Source organism: Grus americana, chromosome 23 (assembly GCF_028858705.1).
Source record: "Grus americana isolate bGruAme1 chromosome 23, bGruAme1.mat, whole genome shotgun sequence".
NCBI classification, from domain to species: domain Eukaryota; kingdom Metazoa; phylum Chordata; class Aves; order Gruiformes; family Gruidae; genus Grus; species Grus americana.
In genome coordinates, this window is record NC_072874.1 from 6134573 (window position 1) to 6156495 (window position 21923).

General features: G+C 44.0%; 1 long non-coding RNA gene across 1 annotated transcript in view; it reads right to left on the reverse strand.

Moving 5' to 3' along the window:
• Window positions 1-263: 263 nt before the first annotated feature.
• LOC129195865 (uncharacterized) overlaps window positions 264-21923 on the reverse strand; it is a 74714-nt gene continuing 53054 nt past the window's right edge. Inside the window, exons 3-4 of the long non-coding RNA XR_008573982.1 lie at window positions 1950-2107; window positions 264-340 (exon numbers count right to left, since the gene is read on the reverse strand). This is a non-coding gene — a long non-coding RNA (uncharacterized LOC129195865). The remainder of the gene's footprint in view (window positions 341-1949; window positions 2108-21923) is intronic.

Genomic DNA, 21923 nt, shown 5'->3' on the forward strand with positions numbered 1-21923 from the left:
GGTATAATGACTTAGAAGAAGCCAGGAACCTGAAGGAAACATTTGGGCACCCCACATTTGTCTTAATTTTTTTTCATGGATTTGTAGTACTTCGGGAAGCTACTTATAAAACAGTCCAAGATGCTAGACCTTTCTCTCAACTGGGAAACATGGCAAATAAGGATTTATCTTGATAAATCACAGGTGTAAAATCTTACCAAATCAGGAGTGCAAGGCAATAGGAATAATGTGATCTTTGTACTCATTTTACCCTGGACTAGGTGGTGTTGCCTGGGCTTCCTCAGGTTCTCCGTCTCGGAAATAATACAGAAAAGGTAGAAGTATGTTTGCAGTGTTCCACCTGTGGAGAGAAGCAAAGATGTTATGAAAGCGGTTTTGGTAAGGTCTCAGGTTTTCCCTGTCACCTATTGCTGGCTATTGATCAATGATCCCAGCATCCATGTCATCTCTATTCCTCTCCCCAACATCTTTGGTACTGTTGTCAACAACTATGGCCACATTTTCTTCTTTATTCCATTTTCTGATGCATCCCATGGACATGCAACACTCCAATGCCGGGAAAGACTTAAGATAAGTGCACTAGAGAGAGAGCACCAAAGCACTTAATTTACGGTACGGTACACAGGTTTACAGACACACTTAGACATTTCACCAGAACCATCTAATTTTCATGCTTAAATTATGTTTTGCAAGTAGGTGAGGTGAGAAGCCTGGCTGCAAACTCTGCTGATGTGTTTTGAACGACTGACAGGAGTTGAAGTAATGAGGTTTTGAAATCAGCTCTTGGCCTTTCCATGAATTCTCACAGCTTTTATTACTTCTGCATCTCTAGCTGAAAATTCATCTTGCATTCCCAGAATGCAACAAAGGTATGAAAACATGAGAATTAACTCTGTGTGCGTAGATATATCACTGACTGAACAACAATTTTACAGCAGTCTGTTTGTGGGCTAAACATGATCAGAAATGAGGCAGATTGTCCTGAACTGACTCAAGTGTTTGTTTTTCCTTGCTTTTTACTTCTGATCTCGCTCACTTTGGCTTATATCATGATTCATTCCACTTACATCAACATCACTGATCAAAACAGGACTCTATGCAAACAAAAAGTTAGGCTGACACAGCAATATCCAGATTTCATTTGTGCTGGAGCTATCCCACTGTCTTTAACAGTCAAATTTACAACAGCCCTTACAGGAGGGTCATGTACTTTCTGGTGAGCGATGGTCTGTTCTATTACATGCTCTACCATCTCCTATGATGCAAAGCAGAGATTTTCTGATTCACTAATTCATGCACAGGGGACTCAGGTATGCTTTAAATATGATGTATTCTAGATGTATTTTGAGCCAGTGTTTCTTCTATGCCTTTCATGAGCCCACGAAGAACTATAGTCACAAAGGGATCTCTCTCTACTTCAGAAAAATTTCAGAGTTTGTTTGGTCCTTTGGAATAAACCAGAATTGGCTTGTAACACCTCATAATTTTGTTTTCAGAACCACTAGGATTAAAAAAAAAAATAAATCTGTGAATTGTGTTGTCTCACAGGATATAGTCTTACTGTATAATAGGAATGGAAATACTGTGAAAAAATCTGTCCATGTTGAATTATCTTCTTTTATTCTTTTCTCTCCTGATCATTAAATATAGAAAAGGATAATATATACACATACTAGATAGCTAGATAGTAAGGTAAACAAGTAGAATGGAATAGAGAGAAAAATGTACATAGTTGTTAGAGAAAAAGCTTTAAGTATTAGGCAAGGACTCAAGAATCATCGTCAAATGAAAGATGTGGTCAAGCTGTAAATTAGATATAGCTTTAACATATCAGCTTTTTGATTAAGCGTGCCAGACTGATTGATTTTGGTGCCAGACAGAACAACATCCTATTACGGGAATGGAGACCATCAGGTATTGTAATGATACAGATAAAGCAATCATCTCACCTTTACTGGCTCCAGGCCAGTGTGTGGCCTGAATGGGAAGTCCAGGTCTGGTGTTCCAGTATCTGGTTGTGGTCTGCAGCCCAACACTCCCCACACTGCATGCTGCTATTCCCCACTTTCAGAAGGCAGGACAAGCATGGGCTAGCAGTGGCTCTCATCTGAACAGGAACAGGATAGGAAGAGGTCTTAGGTCTCTGTCTGTACCATCTCCAAAGCTTAAAAAGTCCTTAAGGTGTGCTCCTAATGTGTCTCCCTGGACACATGCAACGGATAGCACCCATGTCACTTATGAGCCCATGGCTCCTGGTAGTTGGCATGTTCCTAAGTTACCTGAAATACCCAAATACTCTGCATCTGGTCTCAACCCAAAGGCTGGCAAATTGCAGCACTCTGCCAGGCTGAATCAACCACTTCTCATGAGTATTGCACTGCACAGCACAGCGAGAGCAGCACCAGGGCATTTCACCAAATGCCTTAGTCAGTAAATGTGTTTATTGGTGAGGTGTTAGCTTAGTGGTTTAAGCTTCCTTAAAATAAATTAACATGTATTAGCTGCTGTAAAGCAAAAGGGACTTGAGTTTGTTTTCCACCACTGTGACTCTTAAGAAATGCTGTTGCCCATTTTTGTTTTCCTGCAGGCTGTGCCTTACTGCCAGCTATTTATTTATTTATTTATTTAGTGCCAGTTCAAAGAGATTGGAGGCATGTTCATGCATTTCAGTGAATTTCCAAAGAGACTAAAGGCTTGAACTCAAACACTTCTGGCAAGGCACGAAACTTGGTCTGCTGGGTCCACGGACAACATGTTTCTGAAGATCATTCAATACTTGCATGAGAGATAAGTTACGTGGCACAGTGTGAACTCTAATACCTCACTTGCAGAGAGAAAGGTTTGCTGCATTACACATTTGAGATGCTAGAAGCAATAGACAGTTCTTCCACTGCTGTTTAACCCACTTTGCAACCAGAAACACCTTAGAGACTTCTTCCTCCCTTTACTGTCATGTCCCTGTAAACTAAAACATGGCTCTCCATTATTTTACTTAACCTGGCTATTGCTAATAAAGACTTTTTCTTCAGTAATAAGTATTTTTGCTCTAGTATTTTTCTGAATAGGTTTTTAGGTGCATAATAATCTTAACTAATTATATTTTAGATTTTAGGTTTCTAGATTTAGAATCTTCCTTCTGAGCTATATGCACATCAGTGAACAAATAAATTATGTCCTCCTGTTTTACACTGAATTTTGAGATTTTGTTATGGAGCACTAGTAAATGCATTTTTCTCTTCCTTTTATAGTGTCTGACCATTCGGTATGATGAAGCAAGAAATCAAAAATTGCAACCAAAATGATATAAATTATTCCTGAGATTATGGGACTGTTGTCCTAAAACCAACATCTTATTCTATTTAATAATGAACACATTTTCTCAGCTGTGTCTTTTTCCATTAGTGTTTAACTTCATAGCTTAGAAATATCTATGTTTTAACATACAGTAGGCATGAGGTGACACTAAGTCGTATGTCTAGACTCCTTTCATTAAGGAGAAAGAGTCTGCATAAACTGTAAATATATGGGAGTAACAGCAGTTGCAGATCACCTACAGTCAAGAAAATGTCATAGATGAGAACAGTGTGAGACAAAGTTCCCACAATCATTCATTTTTCAGGGACTTTCTGGGTTATGCAGTAAAAGTAACTCAAATTAGATGCCCTCAATATAGGTGTGGTATATTTGAATAAATATTGAGATGTATCTGCTTCCAGAAGCATCTTCATTGACAATAAATGGGTGACTGAGGTTAGAAACCCAATGTCAAAAATCTAACATTTTGGAAAATAATTTTCTACCCAGGATGTCCAAACCAGGGTAGAAGGTTTCTACTCCTTTGCTCTGGGACATGCTTCTTGTCTTACAGGACCTTTTTCCCACTGACATTGAGTTGATTTGACCAGGCTAGAGCAAAGGGATCTGTGTGCCTGAGCCCACACCATGCTGTCCTGGTCACCGAAGCCTTTTGAGTTCAAAATGAAATCAAATCCACTGAGTTCACTAAAAGGATCTTGTGGAAGCTTATTAACTGCCTCAAGGCAAAGTCTGACCATGTGGCTTAAACCATCTTCAAAAACTGGCATAGATGACTTTTCATCAAAATGGTTGAGGAGCAATGACACAGCCACTTCCACCAGTTCATCCATGGAAGCAGTGACCTCCAGTAGAGGAGATGTCACCAATACCTGTCACGGTAGGAGCAGCTTAAACTGCTCCAGGATCCCTACAGAGTTTGTGTGACCACATACATTGTCTTCCAGGGCTAAATAGCTCTGTACTACTATGAGGTCATTAAGCACATCATGTTTGTTCCTGTCTACTCCTTGCATTAAAAAAATGCAGTACAAACCCAAAGTAACAAGAAACTGAAGCCTAAAATCTCCCAGACATTTAAGCATTGAATTGACCTGGGATTCCTGCCCTTTTTCATCACAGTGATCACAGGTCAGAAGTCACCCTGGCTTTTCAAGCATCTGAGAAACGGTTCTGTGCTTTCCTGTTAGCCTTTACCTTCAAATCCCAATGGTTTGATGCATCATGACCATAGGTACAAACTGTTTGCTGGCTCAGACCTGGGGAGTAGCTGCCAATGTTTATCAACAGCCTCTCTGGGCGCACTCAAAGGAAAACAACAGCCCTTCCCTCAAATCTGCTCGCACATTCACAGGCATTTGGAGCAGGATGAATGAAACCTCAGAGAGGGGCCGTTTGTTTTTTCCTTCATAGGACTGGTGCCTCTAACACTCCAGGCTGTGCGGATCCTAACAGATCACATCTGTGCTCCCTGAGGGGCTTGTGGGAATAGAAAAACGTCCTAGAAATGCAAACACTGGTCCAAGAACACGCATCTCCTGGGGATATGGTCTCCTTACGTGCATGAGGAAGATGTTTTTGAAAACCAACACACAGTTACACAAAGGAGAATTTGTATCGGTCACTGTATATGCTTGGAAGGGGCTTTTGGACATCTTGTTATCATAATAAACCTGTTTACAGAAAGAATTAACACCTTCTCACACCTGCCTGCATGCGAGAGGAACACATTCTTGCTGGTCTGTCCACAACTGCATGCATTATATAATGTCTCGAGGACTCTTCCAACCCTGATTCTCTCTGAATCTACGATGATCCCTAAACCCTTACAGAATTGTTTAGCATTGCCCAGGAAGAGGCCATGATCGCACGGTTGGCACACATCAGAGCCCCCTTTACATCAGGGATAGCTCAAGCACAACTGTCACCCTGCCCAGGAAAGCTTCATGAGATACATGGAGATCATTCAGTGCCTAATCCAGAATGACAGCCAGAGGTCATCAAATCAATGTAACAGAAGGCAAAGTCAAAGCAAAGCAAAGGAGATGTTTCTTCATGGAGATGAACATCCTTACACAGAATTTGGCTGTGAAACTCCTGCCATAGAATGCCATGAGTTTGTAGGGAAAGGATGGACAAGTTCAGAGAAAAGAAATCCATAGAGGGTTATTAAACACATAAAAAAACTACATTAGGTGAACAAAGTTGCTCATCTGAAAATGGATAGATATTGGAAAATGCCATGTTCTGTTCTTGTACTCTTTCCTAGGAAGCTAGTTTTGGCCCCTGTCAGAGACATGGCTGCACAGACACATTTGTTCTTACCATCCAGCAGACTGATGTGCCGCTACAGCAAGGAAGACAGACCTCCTTAAGAGTCCATGAGCACAGAGCTGGGTATCAGACCAAACACAGTGGCATTGTGCACTATCATCCACAGACGTGCATGAGAGGATGGATCCTTTCACAGCCAGCAGAGCATGGCATCACACCTCCTACACAGCTTTCCTACAGCAAAGGTCATACTACCAAAACAGTGGCTCACTGAAGCAAACAACATAAAGTCTTTTAGTTGGGGCCAGTTGAGAGGTTTTCTGCTTTATTTTAGCAGAAAAAGGACTGCCGTGCAAGACCTGCTGGGCTTCCAGGGCTAAGAAGCCAGTACCTGCTCTCCTACAGCTGATTCTCTGCTTTGCCACGCACACATGCGCTGGATGGCTACTAAAGGGGTCAGATAGTGGTGTTGGGGCAGGTGGAAGAACCCTGCAGGTAGCCAGCATGACATAATGAGCAATAACTTAATTGCATGACAATATATCCTAAGGTATAGGGAGGTCATACGCTTCACTCTTTCTCATGTGGAGCTACTCAGCACCCCTGGAGATGCCATTTTCTTGGCCAGATGAAGTCCTTCCCCAGTTAAAATGTCCTTGGAGACTGAATGAACTGCAAGAATGAACTCCTGTAAGTGAAAAGACTGGATCCAGGAAGGGGCTTGAAATTGCTATGATGAACTTGTGACTATGCACAAGGCTTCAACTTACATGAAATTTGTCTTGATTATCACAGAAGAGAGAGTTCCAATGCATAGGTGAAGCCCTTCCTTTGAACTATCCTTAGATAGAGACTTTTCTTCCTGCATTTCCCTTTAACACACTTGACTAGAAAAAAGGAACATGACATAGAGCAGGTGAGATATTTTAAGCATTCTGCTGTGTTTTGGTTCTGTCCTCAGAAGTAGTAATCAAGAGCATGAGTAACTTGATAGTTTCTTTTCGCATCAGCTTACATGCATACTTTGGTACCTGTTTTAATCTGCTTCAGCTCTGGCCCTCCTCCTCCCACCACACAGTTTGTTTCAAGCTGAATGCTGAAAAAAAAATCAAGCCACTAATGTGCAGCTGACTACCAGGACTAAGCCATGAAGTTCAGATCTAGATCGCGATTTCTTCCATGTTGAGGAGTGCAGACAGCTACCCCGGTGCTAGAACAAGCTTTCAAGGTCATACCTACACCCAAATGTGGGAAGGGTGCTGAAGATCCATTTTGAAGATGTCAAGCAGCATTTGAAGTAGCATGGGTTTTTTTTCTTTTTTTTTCCTCTTTTGTGTGTGTGTGTGTGTGTGTGTGTGCAAAGAACCAGACTTCTATCAGCACCATATCAGATTCACTTGAACTTCCTGGATTTTAGCATTTTTAGGTTTCAGGCTGCCTCTTCTGTCTCTGCAACAGTCTCAGAAATGGCTAAATTTAGATGATTACACTGAATATTGCAGCATAACTCAGGTTTGGAAACCTCAGGCTTTTCATTGCAATTTTAGACCTGACATAGTCCAGTCCCTTCCTAATTAGCCCTGACAGCAGAAAGGGCCCTACAGCATTCAGCTATCTCAGAGTCATTATGAAATTAGCGGGGTGCCTGATTTTGCTTTGAAGTCAGTGAAGTATATCTGATGTAAAGGTTGAGACATGGTGTGAGGCCACACACTCTTAATATCTGTAAAATGATCCAATAATGAAAAGATTTTTATAAGCACAAAATGTTGCAGAAGTCAAAGATACCAAAATGATACTAGAAAGGGAGCAAAAGTCATAACAAGATCATCAAGACTCGTATCTTGATCCCAAAGGATCCCATTAAGAAATATTAGTTATAGGACTCATCTCACCTTATTTAACCAATACCGTAAACCAATTTAACCATCACCTTATCCAAAAGCTTGATGCTTTCTCCAAGGCAGGTATCCTGGACTTGTATAACACAAACCTTCCTTTAAAAAATCCTGTTCCCATTAACATCACTATAAGCCCAGTGCTAACGCACCGATTTCAGACTTCTACACCAACACCACAAAGGAGAACATAGCCTGTGCATTTTACGAGCTACTCAGCAGCTTTTCAGCATCTATCTAAGTCAAGCAAAAAGACCTGGAAGAGAAATGGCACTGCCTGTCCTCCTTCCAGCAGAAAAAATAATATTATTAAACATTCTGATTTTCAGGTGCCAAGGGCAGGCGTTAACACACAACAGCACAAGAAGAAAACCTGTTTTCAGTGAAGCCTGTATGGTAAGCCTGTTGCAAAGCTCCTGGCTCCTCTCCCAGCGCTTTTTTCTTCCCACTGCTGGACTGAGTTATATTTCTTTGGGTCGGTCAAATCATTCATGCCAGGGTCAGCTCAGATCAAGCATTCTTCACCTCAGCTCACCCTGTGAGCAGCTGAAGTGTTTGGCAACCTGTGTCCTTGGCGTGGAGGAGTAAGAACCGCTCCTGCGGCACAAAGTGTTTTGAAGAAGTTGCAAAGCAAGGCAATGTTCAGTAGAGAAAGCTGCCCCATGCTTTCAGAAAGCATGCAACTGTTTTAGAATCATAGAATCATTTAGGTTGGAAAAGATCTTTAAGATCATGAAGTCCAGCCATTAACCCAACACCGCCAAGTCTATCACTAAACCATGTACCTAAACACCATATCTACACATCTTTTCAATACCTCCAGGGACGGTGACTCCACCACTTCCCTGGGCAGCCTGTTCCTGTGCTTGATAACCCTTTGGGTGAAGAAATTTTTCCTAATATCCAATCTCAACCTCCCTGGCACAACTTGAGGCCATTTCCTCTTGTCCTATCACTTGTTACTTGGGAGAAGAGACCAACCCCCACCTGGCTACAACCTCCTTTCAGGTAGTTGTAGAGAGCAATCAGGTCTCCCTACAGCCTCCTTTTCTCCAAGCTAAACAATCCCAGTTCCCTCAGCTGCTCCTCATCAGACTTGTGCTCCAGACCCCTCACCACTGGGTTGCTCTTCTTTGGATGCAGTCCAGCTCCGTAGAGCCTTTCTGCCCTTCATCAGATCAATGCTCCCGCACAACATGGTGTCCTCTGCAAACTTACTGAGGGTGCACTCGATCCCCTCATCCAGACCATTGATAAAGAGATTAAAGAGAACTGGCCCCAGTCCTGAGCCCTGGGGAACACCACTTGTGACTGGCCACCAACTGTGTGTAACTCCATTCACCACAACTCTTTGGGCCCAGACATCCAGCCAGTTTTTTAACTCAGCAAAGAGTACGCCCATCCAAGCTATGAGCAGCCAGTTTCTCCAGGAGAATGCTGTGGGAAACGGTGTCAAAGGCTCTACTAAAGTCCAGGCAGACAACATCCACAGCCTTTCCATCATCCACTAAGCGAGTCACCTTATCATAGAAGGAGATCAGGTTAGTCAAGCAGGACCCATGCTGAGTGGGTCTTGTGACCATATGGTTTCCTGTTCATCTATCTATGGAAAAGGTCCTGGTAGAGATAGATCAACAGATCTCACTTTTGCTTGTTTCTGCAAATTTTCTGAGGTAGTGTCTTAGCAACCTGAATTGCAACAGCCTGTGATCCAGCCCCACTGTTGAGCTGAATGTCTTCATTCTGTGTGTGTGGGCTGTAAGTATAAATAAGAGAGGTGATGAAGAAAAAGCAAGATATAAAGCTCAGGTCCACTTACTGGAGATGGCTGAAATCCGAGTCATGGAAACCTGTGGCAGACAACATAGGTCAGGCAGGCCGGGATGACAGAGGGTGGCTTCCAGTCTCAGGGTTAACCTGGTTGGGTGTGTCAGGAAAATGCTGTGAGATCCCAAAATACAAATGCATTTCCTGGATCTCACAGCATCCCTTCGGATGTCTGAGTGGGCAAAATTTGTCTCCAAAGGATCATAAATGCACTTGTCCACAGGTCATTGTTTGAGTTTCCATTAGTGTCATTAAAGATTAACACCTCTGCTTAACCAGAGGTGTCTGGGGCCTTTTCAGATGCTCAGGTGTCTGCATGGGGATGGAAGATGTGACACACATCACTTATGTGCCATAGGAGCAGGATGGCCCTAAGCTATCTCTAATGGCTGTGTGGGCTACTGAACTGGCCCTGGCATCCACAGCCCCATGAATGTCAGTGAGTGGTCAGCTGAATTGCCTCAGGAGAGACACCAACTACCACTGGAGAAGCTCTGGGTAGCTGAGATATCTGAGCAGAGTTGACACCTTCTATGACTGAAGGTGTGGACATGAAGGGAGGGTACAAGGGAATGGTTCTCTGATAGGAGCCTGGCTCTCCCGCTGTCCCTGGATGGGATGTCCTGCCACCACCATCAGAGACAGCCCTGGGCCTCGTGGACCATTAGTCTGCCCTTTAGGGCATTTCTTATCATCTTATTATCCAAAATCCATTGTTTTATATCAGGCTGATATTTGTAGTGTGTCTCCCACCACCTTCCAAAATGCAGGAAATGGCTTTGGGACAGTTTCTTGTCTCTGCTAATCCAGAGAAATTGATTGACATCATGAGGATTTCCTAGGTGAGAAGGGAAACAAGCCTTCACTTGGAGAAATGCAAGCAGGCTTATGTTTATCATCTAAAGATAAAGCCAAGCATCAAATTGCTACTAATTTAAATGAGGAGGCAGACCATGTCCCCATTGCATATTTCCAGTCTGGGGCAGATCTCATAGGGACATCACTGAGCCTCTGACCGCACCAAAATGTTTATTTCTTGCCAACCAACTACATTCACTTGATTATTTTTTTTTTTAATGACTTGTTTAAAGGTTCTTCTGTTTGGCTGGCCCCATTCCCTCATTCCCCCAGCACCTTGGTAAACCTGCAGGACTTTGTGAGCCAATGCTCTGGGTTTGCCAACCTCTTACACAGCAACTTAGTTTGTAAGAATAATCCTGCACTCCTGAAACTTGCAGCCCAGTCTGTGCTTGCAGCCCAGAAAGCCACCCGTGTCGTGGGCTGCGTGTCCAGCAGCGTGACCAGCAGGTTGAGGGAGGGGATTCTGCCCCTCTGCTCTGCTCTGGGGAGACCCCCCTGCAGTGCTGCGTCCAGCTCGGGGGTCCCCAGGACAAGAAGGACATGGAGCTGTTGGAGTGAGTCCAGAAGAGGTCACGGAGATGATGCGAGAGCTGGAGCAGCTCTGCTATGGCGACAGGCTGAGAGAGTTGGGCTTGTTCAGCCTGGAGAAGAGAAGGCTGCGGGGAGACCTTAGAGCCCCTTCCAGTCCCTGCAGGGGCTCCAGGAAAGCTGGAGAGGGGCTGGTGCCAAGGGCAGGGAGTGACAGGCCAAGGGGAATGGCCTGAAGCTGCAGGAGGGGAGATGGAGATGAGATGTGAGGCAGAAATCCTTCCCTGTGAGGGTGCTGAGGCCCTGGCACAGGTTGCCCAGAGAAGCTGTGGCTGCCCCTGGCTCCCTGGCAGTGTTCAAGGCCAGGTTGGATGGGGCTTTGGGCAACCTGGTCTAGTGGAGGGTGTCCCTGCCCATGGCAGGGGGTTGGGACTAGATGGGCTGTGAGGTCCCTTCCAACCCCAAACATTCTATGATGAATCTATGGCTTCTCATTTGCCACCAGGTATTAACGATGAGGGTTGCCTGGTGAATATCACTCTGAAGAATTCAGGTTCTCACTGGCATAGAGTGAAATCATGAAGTCCCTGGCAGGATTCATATTTTCCTTTTCCTTTCTAGCCCTGTTCCAAGAAAAATTAAATGCATTAGTTTCACCTTAAGCTGTGATGATATTAAAATCCCACTACCTTTTCACTGCAAGTCAGGGCACATTCGCGTGGCTGCTGTTAACTGTCAGGGCAGAAGCAACAGGCAAGTCAAGATTCTCAAACAGACTTGGCAAATTCACGTGATGAATTTATTTGCTGATGAAAATGACCGGTAGCTGACAGCAAACGTTTGCCAACTTGAGCTGTATTCATCAAACAGGTCAGTTCAGAAAAAGAAATGGAAGAAGAATTCAGATGTGATGAAACATCTTTTCCTACTCTCTCCAAAGTGAAATAAGTGGGTTTTCATTTTTGATTTCTTAGACACCAAAGATGGCAAAACATTTTGTTCAAAAGGAAAAGCAAAGAAACAGAAAGTTGTGTCAGACCAAAACAGAACTTTAGGTGAGTTGAGGTTGAGTGAGAAAATGGAAATGTTTTCATTTCTAACGGACATACTCTTGTTTTTAATTTTCTGAGCAGTAATTTGGACAGCCCTGCTCTGGGGATCCCAACACTCTGTTTTTGCCAGGAAAACATTTGGACTAGCATTTGTAAACTTGGATAAATAAAATCCTAGACCTTCCAAGGGTACCTATGCCCTGACATACTCAAATGCCACAGCCAGGGACAGGCAGAACCCTCACACCTAAATGCCTTGGCGTTTTCACATCAACCGGGCTCTGGCAGCCTGCATGGCTGAGGTGAGTCAAACCAAAGGTTGCTCATCATCTTTGACCCTTTTAGTGGCTGGTTGTGGACCACACGTGGTGAGACACTGCTGCCAACAAACCCACGTGCCTTTGTGTCGTTGCAGCTGCTTGCATCGTGCTGCGTGTCATTTCTCCCATCACATCCTGACTCCTCCAGGACACAGCCCAGGGGCCCCCGTTGTTTCTCCCCCAGACACCTGGATTTCCATGAGGAGGACACCCAGGTGTGTGAGCAGGTTGGCTGCACTCCGAGCAGATGCCCATTACGGGTGCCCAAAGGAGCACGAGGTGCTCGAGCTCAGCACGGCCGCCGGGCAGCCACAGGAGCACACCTCCAGAGAGCCCCTCTCCACCCGGGCTGTCCGAGACTAAGCACCGATGGCCACCATGCCAAGACTGTCGAATCCTCCTTTGCGGCCCCGTGAATGCCTAAGGAAATCCAAGAGCCAGTCCCACTGTATTTTTACCACTTTTTCCTCTGATACCATCTCCAGTCAGCAGAACATTATTTGCTGCCACATTTCCCTGTCATTGCAAGATAGGACATGTTTGTTTCTGTGCCAAATGCACCAGGTATTCCCAAGTACAAGGAACTTTATGTGCCCTGAAATGTCCCCAAAGCAGCCAGGTACAAGGCACCTGTTCCCACTAATGATCCGGTTACACTAAGGAACATGGCACTTGTTTGGTTGCCAAAGATTACAGGTGTGTTGGGTTAAGAGGCATCCGCTTAGCAAAGCACATCCAGACAGAAACAACTTGCTGTGCTTCTAGACGTTTTAGGCGAATGAAGGTTAAAAAAAAATGAAACAAAACAAACTTTCTTTAAAGAGGCAGCAGGAGGCAGAGGGCAGGAGAGCCACCAGCAGCGGTGCCTCCTAACCTCATGGCTGGGAGCAGATCGTTTCCCTTTCCTATGCCTCAGTTTCCACAGAATGGGAAAATGGCTGATGATTTCCTTTCCAAAGCACTCCGAGCTGCTGCTAAATATATACGTGAATATTACAAAACACCACACTCAAGTGAACAGAAAACACGCTCTCTGTGGTGCCTCCAAGTATCCCAGGTGAGCTTCAGTGGAAAGAGCCAAGTGCACACAACTGATGACTCTGTTACAGGGCTTAGCATAAAGCACTAATAAGCAGATTCTGCCCTATTTTTGTCATGTTGTGCAAACACACTGCTGACACTTGATTACTTCTGTCCTAGGCATATTTTAATTTTTTTTATGAGAAGCTAACCAGGAAAAATAGAAATGAGAGTAAGCACCTGCTTTTAATAGCAGAATTAGTAGATTTGGTCAATGTCCTTTTTCAATATTTATTAAAGAGGAGAAGAAAGAACATTTCTATCTCTCACTAACCTGCAAATTTAATGCTTTTGATTGTTTACCCGCAGCTGCTCTCTAACTCAAGCAATTTCCTGCATTATTTCATTAAGGTAATATATATATACACACACACATATACTTTCCCAAATAATCCAAGGCTACTTCTTTCCCGGCTATTTGCATTTGAGAGCTCTGACTGAATTAATTTCAGACAAAATGTAAATATGGCACCTGGATTCTGATCAGGAGAACAAACTGTCTCTGGGATTTTTTTTCATGACTGAAGCAAAATCTTCAGGAGGAAGAGTACTGGCGGGCACCCATCTCCTTCCCCAAGCGTGTGCTTTCATAATGTGCCTTCATTAAGCATGGGAGGAAAATGTGAAGCTGTATGACAGATATGGGACAGATCTTGTCTTTCCATCACAGGGAAAAAAAAAGTCCTAAATGAACCGTCCCTCTGAGGTAATGAATGCAAAGATCATCCAGCCGTTTGGCTTGAAAGAAAGCATCTCTTGTTCAGTGTGTACTGCACCCAAACTGGGGGATTTTGCTTCCAGCTGCATCTGGATTATGTCTCTGAAGAGCCAAACTCCTCTTAGGTTTGTGGCTGTGGCACAGTGCAACGGTCTGAGAAGATGCAAGAGGGGTGGCCATTAGGTTTGTCACTCAGAGGGACTTGTGTCTGAGTTCCATCCTCACATTTTTCTGGGGAAATATTCCTTATCTGACACTGGATAAATGACTCCTTGCTCCTGCTGGTCACAATTGTCTGTCGAGCTTCCCATCTGGGGTAAGGAGTTCATCCTGCTGTGGTTTTGCACTGAGAAGAGCTCAAAATCTTTATAAAACCCAAACAGTGCCCTGACACCTCAGCTGATGTACATTCATTTTTCCCATGGAGGATGTTTCCCACAGAGCGCCCCACATGAAGGTGAGCAAAATGGTAAAAAAGAAATTCCCATTGCAACCAATAATGTAGATGCTGTAGATGCTCCTAAGACTTTCCGGAAACACCAGAAGGATAGCTGTGACTCTGCTTAAAATCAGAAAGAGCCCTAAAAAGCAAGCATTGATTTAAGACAGCTGCATCCTCTGTAAAGATACAGATTGTTTTCCACAGTGTTCAAGCTCCAGCTTTGTACACCTTTTAACCAGGACCTGACCATGGTCTGGAGCAAGCTGCAGCCGACAGCAACATCTACAGGCAGAGCAACATGCTGCAAGCGATGCTGTTCCCGGATGCTACAGATCATTTTGCTGCTTGTGATGTTTGCATCATTAAACTGGCTCTGCCCAGCAGGTGTAACTCCAGAGGTGGGCTGGCGAGTCAGTGGTCTGTGTGAATTCCCAGGGGCTCTATGTTAGAAGTGTTTTGCTCTGTAGGGTGAGAACCAGAAAGCAGGCAGCAGCATGAGAAGGGCAAGGAAAAGCAGGGATTCCCCCAAGGTACAACATGTCTGGAGAGGTGGTCTTAAATACCCTCCCGTGCTATGCTCTCAGGAGCTGTGCCATAATCATGGCTTCATTTTGTGGAAAATATGAGAAAGGCAAAAGAAAGTGTAACTCATAAGAAGTTAAACTAGAAATTGCACTGGCACATTCACCAAGATGCTGCGTGCTGCAGGTGATCCAACCAGGCAAGCTCTGTGAGAAGCAACAAGGGGTTGTGTGTCTCTCTGCAAAGACCAGGAGCCACTCAGTGAACCTCAATCATTGGGACTGGTCTGTGGTGGTGGCAAATCCACAAACCCTTCTACTGCTGGCACTGCCCTGCACACCCCGGGAGGTATGGCTGATCCAGCCTGTCTCTCAGTCCATCTCCAAGCTCATCTCAGCCTCAGTGTCCTGCTCACAAAGATGTGTCCAGGATACAGGCAAAGCAAAGTCTTAGGATCCACTTTGGTGAACAGAAAGGTCTCCAGATCTCCACTGGCTACTGGTGAGAAGCTCAGTGTGGTTGCTCATGCATAGACATCTAGTGCAACTTAATCGCCCTAAGGTATCTCACATGGCCTCCTAATGTCCCTCCAGAAGAGAATTGTTCTCCTGAGACCCTGTGTCACATTTTCCAGTCCACTGTACATATCTTGGGTGCCCTCAGGGTGTTCCAAATGAAACAAATGCTTAAGTAATTGAATTGCGCCCATGATCTCTATTGACTCTGATGGGAGGATAGGCACTCAGCACATATGGAGCCATGTACATTAAATCACCTTAATCTGCAGATGAATCTTATCCGGGCAAATGAGTCCCATGTGCTTAAGCTGATTCTCTTCATCTCTCTGTGTAGATGGACATTTTTTGTCCCCTTCAAATCTCTGACAACGTGGTTTCCGCTTTCTAGCTGAGGAGCTAGTTTCCAGCCTCCCCCTTCCTAAAACCTTTGGGAAGGGAGTGCCTCCAGGCATCACTCTGCAGTCATTTCTACAGGATTGCAGCTTTTTTTTTAATTATTTTTTTGGGCTGAAATCCCCCCCTGCAATATGAGGGCCATGACGGCTCTGTGCATTTCCAATTATAAATTTTGCAGCATCTGGTCTCATGAGAATTCACTCCATGAGCATCATGCTGAAACCTCAGTGCTGAAGATACAGAAACCTTGAAAATGTTTCTTGAGGTGCAATTTGCACAGCGAGAAGAGCACGGGGCTGCATCTGTTGGGTTAGATCAAGGCTAAATAGCTCATGGCTGCACATGTATCCTAAGAGAAGTAGTGCATATGTTTCCCTAAAATGCTATGGCAAAAATAATTAATGAGTAAGTGTGATAACTGAGCAGAGAATGAGTGTCTTTTCTACTTGTTAGGGAAATGCTGATTTTTCTTGCATATAATCTCTTTTGGACTCCAAATAAAACCATCCAAAGTCTTACATAAACGATGGTTCCAGGGCTACAGCTTCAGGTTTCTGATTTTGTTGTCAAACATTTAATGTGAAGCTGAACAGTTAAAAATGTTTTCCTCTCTGTGTATTTGCCTTTGTTGACAAAAATGGAAACACTGCATAAAAAGTGACTATGAAACTAAAGTTTCCAAATCCCTGATTTCTGCAGAAAAACAGTTTTGACGCATCCAGTCCTTGCCCTGTTATTCCAGGCTCTTTTGCACCCCTGCAAAGACTTCTGCTGGCCAGGCAATGGTTAACACCTTTCCATCAATGCAAAAACCTCAGAGTCAGCAATTTTTTATTTTAGTCAATTCCTTTCCCCTTCCCTTGCCAGTGGTCTGCCTTTGAAGCTGGATCTTGCAAAACTTGCATTCATTAAATGGGACTGACTTTGGAAAAGCCAAAAGAAATAGAAAAAAATTAAATAAAATCCCCCGAATCTTTGAGTCTGTTTCCTTAAGACCGCAGCCCAGCTCCGCCAGACGGGCTTAGCCACAGGGGTGAGCATCCTTCGCTTTGCGTATGCAGGAGGAAGGAGAAATCTCCGTGGATGATTTCTGGACCCATTTATGAGCAGGAAATCTATTAAATGCCACGCCAGTATTGTTCACAGCCTTTGAACCTGCCTCCTCCAGGCCCAGTGGTCTCCAGCGCACCCAACCACATGGTCCATGGTGGAGCAGGGGAGCAAAGGGGAAAGCTCCAGAGCTGCAAGAGCTGAGATAACTCGGGCCTGCCGCTGCTCTTCCTCCCTTTCCATGAGCCATCATCCCCCTCTCCTACTGGCCTCTCTGCTTTATTACTGCTGAGTAAAGTATTCCCTCTGCTGACTGTATCAAGTAACTCTTTATTGATGCGCCAGAGAATAATTTTTTTTTTTTTTTACGATAAAGAATCATTGGCTAAGTCTGCAGTAAAATCACCGAAGCCAATATATCTAGGGATGGATGAGCTAAATAAAGTTTGGGGAAGTTTTTCTGCACTGAAAGGTCCTATGGGTTTGCACCCAGCTATCAATCGAGTTATGTTTAGAAAGCTTAAGAGCTTGATCTTCCTCTGGGCTATGTTTGATGAGTGCAGAAAGCCTAGATATTCATTTTTAAGCTAATAAACTGGCACACGTGATCTGCTTTCTCTGGCTATGTAGCACTGTTAGCATTCAGAAGTGTTCCAGCTAAGCAGTAAATTTTACTCATAACTTGTGTTTGCCTCTAGAAGACCCAATTGTTCATTCTCAAGTTGTTATCTCTATATATTTATTTTGACCAAATTTCAAAAATAGTAATGGGGTGTTATAAACCAACTGAATTCTGGCATAAGGCACTACCTGCAAATTGCTTTGGATTTTGGAAGGAGGAGGGTATTTGTCGTGGTTTTACCCCAGCCGGCAGCTAAGCACCACGCAGCCGCTCACTCGCTCCCCCCCGCATCGGGATGGGGGAGAGAATTGGAAAAGTTAAAGTGAGAAAACTCGTGGGTTGAGATAAAGACATTTTAATAGGTAAAGCAAAAGCTGTGTGCACAAGCAAAGCAAAGCAAGGAATTCATTCACCACTCCCCATGGGCAGGCAGGTGTTCAGCCATCTCCAGGAAAGCAGGGCCCTGTCACGCGTAACGGTTACTTGGGAAGACAAACGCCATCGCTCCGAACGCCGCCGCCCCCCCCTTCTCTTCCCCCAAGCTCCTTATAAACTGAGCATGATGTCATATAGTATGGAATATCCCTTTGGTCAGTTTGGGTCACCTGTCCTGTCTGTGTCTCCTCCCAACTTCTTATGCACCCCCAGCCATCCCGCTGGCAGGGCAGCGCAAGAAGCAGAAAAGGCCTTGGCCCCGTGTAAACACTGCTCAACAATAAGTCCATAGAACAAAAACATCTCTATATTATCAACACTGTCTCCAGCACAAATCCAAAACAGATCGCCACACTAGCTACTATGAAGAAAATCAACCCTCTCAGCTAAAACCAGGACAGTATTCTTGGTTGTTGTTTTTAGTAAGATTAACAAGATTTATTTGTCCATGACCTAAACGTTAAGGAGACAAACAATGCTTGCCCCCACTTATCAATAACTGCAAGAGAAAAGGTGGGGACCTCTCTGCATGGGCAATAAGGATTCAAGCAGCCTTGTTTAAAATTCATTATACCCTGGCTCTAGTGTTGTTACTCCACTCATGTGAGTATCTGGCAGCAGAATGAAACTCAGAAAGCCCACATCTCCAGGCAGAGCGCAGAGTCCTGCTCACCCCAGGGTGAACTCAAAATGGGACGGGGAGAGGTGGCAATGGGGACAGAGAACTCCTCACAGTGTGGGGAGTGTGGGCTTTGTTTTTGTTTGGCGTGGCAAAATAAAGGTTGATGGAGACTGAACACTAGGGAGGGAGAAGAGCTGCTCAAATGAAAGGACAGCACTGGCACAAGAACAAATGGGGATGGAGCAGCCATGAAACAGTTCAGACTAGAAAGCAAAAAAGCCCTCAAAGCAATGAGGTTTGAGAGCAGCTTTCCTGCAGCTGAGGGAATGAGATAATCTGATAGCAGAACCTCATGACGTGAGTCTTCCCATCACATGTATGTCATGGGGCACGTGTGCATGTATGCACCTTTCTTATGGGGCTGGGCATGGGCCATGTAAAATGGGGTCATGGTCTCACATGCTGGACAAGCAAGAGGCAGGAAAGCAGCATCGTGGCTGGTTTATATTATTCAGCTCATTGGCAGAAGTAGCTATGCCTGTTTAAGATTAATTTTAACTCCAATTAAATTATTTGATCTATAAAATTGGGTTGGTAATGTCATGTTTTGTTCCCTCTGAGGAAAAGACCAACCATCCTTATTGGAACAGCTCTATTCTTGGCTCCACTAGGAACAAAACATTGTAATTTTACATGGCAGTTATGCTTTCTGATGACTCATATTGTGAGAACAAGTTGGGATAAATCTTTGGAGCACTGTGTAGAACACCCCCACCTTTTTTATGGGGGACCTAAAACAGGAGTTCAGACTGAGTTATTACACAGGGCCAGCTCTCAAATTCAGATCTGGAATCTAGAGCCCCTGAGCTCCAGGGAGGTTGGCTGCAGAGCTGTGGGCACAGTCCAGCTTTCTGCTAGAAAATGCTACCAAAAAAAAAGAAAGGTAAATTAAATTTGACTTCTAATGCAATCACAGCACGGTTGCATACATCAGTGAGAAAATAACCTTAACCATTGTCCTCCAAACAGCACTAGGGGATGAAATATATGCAACTCAGAGTTAACCTTAAACCTTCAGGCCTTGGTCAGTCAGACGTTAAGAAGGGTAATTCCTAATTAAGGTATTTTTTAAACCATCTGACATTAATTGTTATGAAATGGAAATCTGACTTTAATGACTTTAAGGTCTCCTTTTCTATTAGTAACTCTGAAGGTATTTTGACCCGTGGGTTGGACAGCAAAGCATCCCTGCCCCATTGCACAGAAAGGTTGGGGTATGTACACCTCTGCTGTCCGTGGGATGGGGACAACTGCCCACTGCACAGCGGTGGTCTGATAGAGATTGCCCTTTCGGACAAGCCTTCGAGATTCCGGTGTGGCCACAGTAGGACCTTCTCTCTGTCCTACCTGTCACTATGACTTTCCATGTGACTACAGCATACAGCCCAGTGACAGGCGTGACGTCCTCACAGGGTACGAATTTATCACAATCCTGATTTTGCCATTATCTGTTGTAAACTTTAGCAGAGACAACACCAAGACTCGCTTTAGAGCTTTCTCAAGAGGAAAATGCCCCTTTGAGGATTGCTTTTTAAATGCTAAGGAGTTTGCTCTACTCATAAAACCAAAACAAAAGTCATTACACAATAAAGTTACCACCCCCAGTGCTGCAGTGCCATCAAACCCTAGCATGGCTAGTGTTCAATTAAAATGTAATCATATCAAAGGCATTTTGGAGTTGTATGACAATGCCTCTACACAGCACTAATACTGTAATGACACAGTAATCAAGTCTCAGTTGCATCCTATTCAAGTCCCAGCTGTTCTGAGTGAGGTATAACTTTCATCAGAGCTAATTATTTCGTATTAATCTCAATACTTTAGCCCATACAGCTTTATAATATGCAGATAATGAGGGTTCTCTTGTTGATGCCACAAACAAATGAGTTGAACCTCCTCTGCAGCATGGCCATAGGAGAGAGACGGAGTGACTGATTGAGACAGGGCTCCCACAGAGGGATATGAACAATTTAATTGTGATTGGTTTTTATAATTGGATTTTATTTTAATGGTTCATGCTGCTCCCAAAAGGCTCTTGGTGTGGGAAGTGCTTTATAAATAACATTTATTAATTGTTGTAACCTCTTTCATGAAAGAAAGCAGGGCTTTCTGAAAGCAGCTCTCCATCCCTGTTCATACCATCCAGAAGGACCTCTGGTACAGATGCAGCTTAAAATCATATACAACATCTTCCAGAGTGCTGCTCGCTCCAATGAAGGGAGAAAAACATCACTCCTCCATCTGGGTTTTAAGGGGCATTGAGCATCAGGTCTTTCCCATTCAGGACTCCCATTTCTGCCACCTGAGCTAAGGAATTAACCCAGTGAGTTTCCAGCAGCAGCTATCTCTGAAGTTAAACAGCCACTTGAAGGATCTTGTGGTGGTTTGGGTTACTTGCATGGATGATTAGTCACGAAGCTTTAGGCTTAAAGCTTTAATCCAGTTTCCTTTAAAGTTGATGGGAGCTTTGGCCCTATATGTGTTAGGATGCATATTGCTTATGGCAACTCTAGCATAGATTGAAAACCCTTATAAATCCCCTCTTTCCATGAACTCCTAACATTTTCTGAACCTTTCATCTTTTGGACTGAATTTTTCATGCTTGGTCTCTGCCAGGAGATTGTTTTTAATGGATGATTTGAACACAATCCCTCTAGCCATTTGAGTTCAGGGACAGTTAGACACACAAAGGTTCTTTCATATTTAAAAAAGAAAAAAGTATTGTGATAGAAGTGAATCAATTTAAAAATCAATCTTTTACAGACATAAAATGGCTTATTTCCATATAGTCATATGCCATAACTTTGTGGAGCACAGACAAATTCACATGCCCTGATTCCAACATGCGTGTGTCATCATTTACGCTGTAAAGAGATCACGGTGACAGTACCAAACACAACTGATCTTATCCAGCTGCGTTTCAGAACTGATTTCCTCAGTAGGTCTAATTCAGACCCATAGACAGCAAGAAAATGAGTCCCACTGCCGCTTCTCGGAATTAGAAATACATTGGATTGCTTTGAAAAATGCAGTAATAGAAATGGGATTAAATTTAATAGCATAAAGTCCATGCATTCAGGAGGCTGAGAACTGGAATTTCTACCCTAAGCTAGAGCTGAGCATGGAGGAAAGATCCCAGAGTGTGCTCAGCAATCACAAGGTGGCTCTGGGACACTGTTTTGGTAATGGCCATGAGAAATGCTGGTGTGATCATATGGTAAGGAATAGACTGCATGAGAGTAAAAAAAGTATAGATGCAAGGCCATGGTCAGACCTCCTCAGGAAAACAATGCATTTTGGGGGGGCTGCCCAGGTCCGGGAGTGATGAATGGATGAGCAGGACTGCTGGACTGACCAGAAGAGCTTGTACACATATACACATT